Here is a 4,056-nt window from a genome sequence, read left to right on the forward strand (position 1 = left end):
AGGGAAGTAATTCCACTCAGCTGAGCTCTTCTCCTCTATGGTGATCAGTGCCTGAGCCCTAGCCCCAGTGTGTATAATATTCATCTGCTCTGTCCCAAGGACCATACAAACGATCTGTGTGCTCCTCAGTGTAAATTCAGTTTTCCTAGCAATGTCTCTCACCAGGTAACCAGGAAACACTGATCATGTAGCGTCTCCCACTGTGACTACTCAAAGTTCAAGCCACACACCCTCAGCTTTTTTCACAGTTCCCGTACAGAAGCCACACAAAGTCACATGTTCCTAGCCCCAGGTTAGTTCTCCCCACCAGAGTTAGGGTCTCCACTCGGCTGATTGCTGGTCACAGATGCGAGCTGGCACAGCTGTTACATATGTCCACAATGATGCCTGCTCTATCAGCTTGTTACAGGAGGTCATTGTAAAGTGATGGGGGAGAGAGAAATATCTCTGTCCCATCCGTTTTTTTTCTCCTCTAGTTTGGCTGGCACACCATCCTCTATGGGGTTTCAAGCCAGGTTTCCTCTAGGATCTTTATGCAGCTCCTTCACCAGTGACTTGGGCTGCTGAGGTCTGGTCTCACCTTACATACCAACGTTGGTCCATATGCTCTCAGCTGCTGGAGTCCCGAGCTGTGGGTGCCCACACCCTCCACGTAGGTCCACTGTGTCCCTCTAATTTTGCTAGTTTCCTCTGTGGTTTTCTCCCCTTTTTTGAAACTACCTTCTCTTGGGCTACAGCAGTAAGCTCCCTCCCTACTTCTGCCATCTTGGAACCTTCCCCCAAAATTTATCTTTTAATTCCATTTTCCCACGAATTTCTTGAAATATCCTCATACTGTTGCAGTTGATTTCTCAACAATATTGCAGTGGATTCGTTTCTGAGAGGAGGAGCGTGGTGGGGGCAAAGGCACGGAGTCACCACACAGACCCCGGGAGTCAGGTGAAAGCAGGCCTGAGGCAGACACGTTTATTTGAGTTAGTACAACAGCTTATATAGCCAAGACCAGCCAATCCAGTCAAGGGGCGGTCTATGCCCCAACCAATCACAGCCTGTTGCCAGGCAGTTTCCAAAGCCATCCAATCACAGCCTGTTGCCCGTCAGGCTCTTGTTGCCAGACAGTTTCTGAAACCATCCAATCACAGCCTGCCGTCAGTCAGGCTCTGTTGTCATGTGGTTTCCGAAGCCATCCAATCACGGCCTGTTGCCAGGCAGTTTCTGTCATCAGCGGCCATCTTGGCATGACCTTTTCACTCATTCCACCACCATTTTTAAAAAATTAAAACTATTATATGATCCACTAATTCCACCTCTTGGTATCTGTCCAAAAATATTGAAATCAGAGTCTGAAAGTGTTGTTATGACTTTCATGTTCATTGCTGCACTATTCACAGCAGCTGAGATACAGAAATAAGTCTAAATGTCCACCAACAAATGATTAAATAAATAAAGTGTGGTATATATGTATAGAGGAATACTATTCAGCTTTTAGATGTAAGGCAATTGCGTAACATGTGATAACATAGATGAACCTTGAGCACATTATGCTATGCAAAATAAAGCAGCCACAGAAAGACAAATAGTATATGATCATGCCTATATTAAGGAAGATATTACTGCATTAGGTTATCAGGGTCAGTGCAAATGCATCATTGTTATTACAACACAGTTCTCGTCAATTATCATGCTATAGTGATTTTTTAATTTTTACTAATATAAAGGGAAAAAAAATTTATTTATTTCATAGATAAGATTCTAAAAAGATAACCATACTTCTCTCCCTTCCTTAATCCCATCTCCTTTCTTCCTTTTTTCCTTTAATTTTTGTGATATCATATGTTTAATTTACTTCATATTCATAGGTTTAACGCACCACTAAAAATAATTGTTCAATAAGTAAAAAGTAGAAAGACCTTATTCCACAGCACTATAGATAAGGATTATAAATGATAATCATATCACAAGATGCCAGTTTCATTCTTATACATTATTTTTGTATTCCATATTAACTAACACATATCAGAGAAAACATATGATATTTGTCTTAAGGGACTGGCTTACTTCGCTAAGCATAATGGTCTCAATTTGCCTCCATTTGTTGCAAATGTCAGGATTTCATTTTTCTTTATATCTGTGAAGTATTCCATGTGTGTGTGTGTGTATCTGTATGTGTGTGTGATTTTCTTTGTCCAGTTACCAGTTGATGGACATCTGGATTGATTCCATTTCTTAGCTACTATGAATTGAGCTGCTATAAACTGAGCGTATACATAACACTTTCGTATGTTGTATTCATTTCCTTTGGGTATATTCCCAGGAGTGGGATAGCTGGGTCATATGGTAGATCTATTTTTAGATTCTGATGATTCTCCATAGCGTTTCCCAAAATGATTGTACCACTTTACATGCTCACTAACAGTGTATTAGGGTACCTTTTTCTCCACATTGTCACCAGAAATTGTTATTTTTTTTTATTTTTTTATTTTTTTTATTAAAAAGGCATTTTATTATAAATACATTTTAGTTGTAGCAGTAAAATACATCTTGTGTTACCATGAGTCTTTTAGAACAAAAGAACTTCACTGAGACAATGGCCACACTGTAGGAACTGTAGACCCCCAAACTGAAAACTTGCTCTAAGGAACCAAGGAGCTAAAGTAATCCCAAAACTAAGTTAGGAAAGAGCATGACAGAGAAAGGAGGAAAATCAACACCCTAGAGAGTAGCTTTGGGGTTATTTAACGGTACAAAGTCATTTTCACTTTTAACAATAAACTCTTTTAGGTATTAGAGCCTCTCAGATGAGGTATCATTCACTGCAAAGAAAAAAAGTTATAGTTCTGCCATAAATTATGCTAACTTAGACAGCTATGCAGCTGGTACTCCGAAGAGATGGGCACTGACCACTCCACTTTCCACGGCTTCCCTTAGGAAAGACTTCCCAAGGAAGCCCCAGGATGCATTTGCTAAGTCACTCATCCCATGCGATTAGCTGAGGAGTTAAAGAATTGTTAACAGTGGCATCTCGGAAGCATTTCAGAAAGAACCCTGGTCGCTAGCAACAGGGCCCTTTCATACAATGCAGCACTCACGACCTCCAGCATGCAGAGAAGTGTTCTCATTGCCGTATTTACCTAGGACACAACTATCACACATAACCAGTACCTTCATGGGTTTCAAAGAAATCTGATGACTGGCACAGAAACTTGGATACAGTACATGATGTCCAGAATGTCACATAAACGCATTACAGGAGCAGGCGTGCTCTGGGTATACGAAAATCCAGGACCTTCCCTCTGGACTGGGTGGGGCAGGAAGGGGCGGGAATGCTGAGAAACACTCGCAGCTGTCACTCTGGGACCTCAACCTGAACAGCAGAGCCCTCTGACCCACAAGGAGACACAAAAAGGTCTTTGCAAAAAAAGTGTCAGTGACTCAAAGCCCCCAGCAGCGGGGGCTGCGCTGAGCACGCCGACGGTGCTCATGAAGGGTCTCCAGCCTTCTCAGGGGGACGTCCTGTGCTTCAGGAACCCCAAGGCCCAACGCTTGATGACTGCAGCAGGCATGTCGCGGCACCCAAGCCATTCCAGTTCTAACACCTTACAAACCAAAGGCCATTTTCCTAGTATCTCAGTAAATTCCAAGCCAACCTAAAACCAGAAGCAGAGCCCAATACTCCCCACAGTCTGGGGTGAATATTAGGACAACAAAGACAACACACACATTTAGAAGTAGCCAAAGACCTGTCAGATTTATCAGATTTTAGGCAGTTTCTTTCTCAAAAATAATTTTTTCATACATGTGCACCTATAATTTATGAATAATTCATGCTGGGTAGGCAGTAGACTCCCCTATATTGTTTTGCAAACATATACAGACTTTTTAAAGGTAGCAAAGTAATTAGAGACAATTACATTTTCTGCCACATCACCACTTCAGGCTCTCCCTAACACCTGCTGGCACGGCACAGAATTCAAAGTAACTTGGTGAACCTGAGAAACTCATCTCTTGAAAAGCAAATCCTGTGCCTTCACCCCACCCCAAGACACCCCAAAAAGC

This window comes from Oryctolagus cuniculus, chromosome X (genome assembly GCF_051225735.1).
Source record: "Oryctolagus cuniculus isolate XC-2025 breed Fujian yellow rabbit chromosome X, ASM5122573v1, whole genome shotgun sequence".
Classification (NCBI taxonomy): domain Eukaryota; kingdom Metazoa; phylum Chordata; class Mammalia; order Lagomorpha; family Leporidae; genus Oryctolagus; species Oryctolagus cuniculus.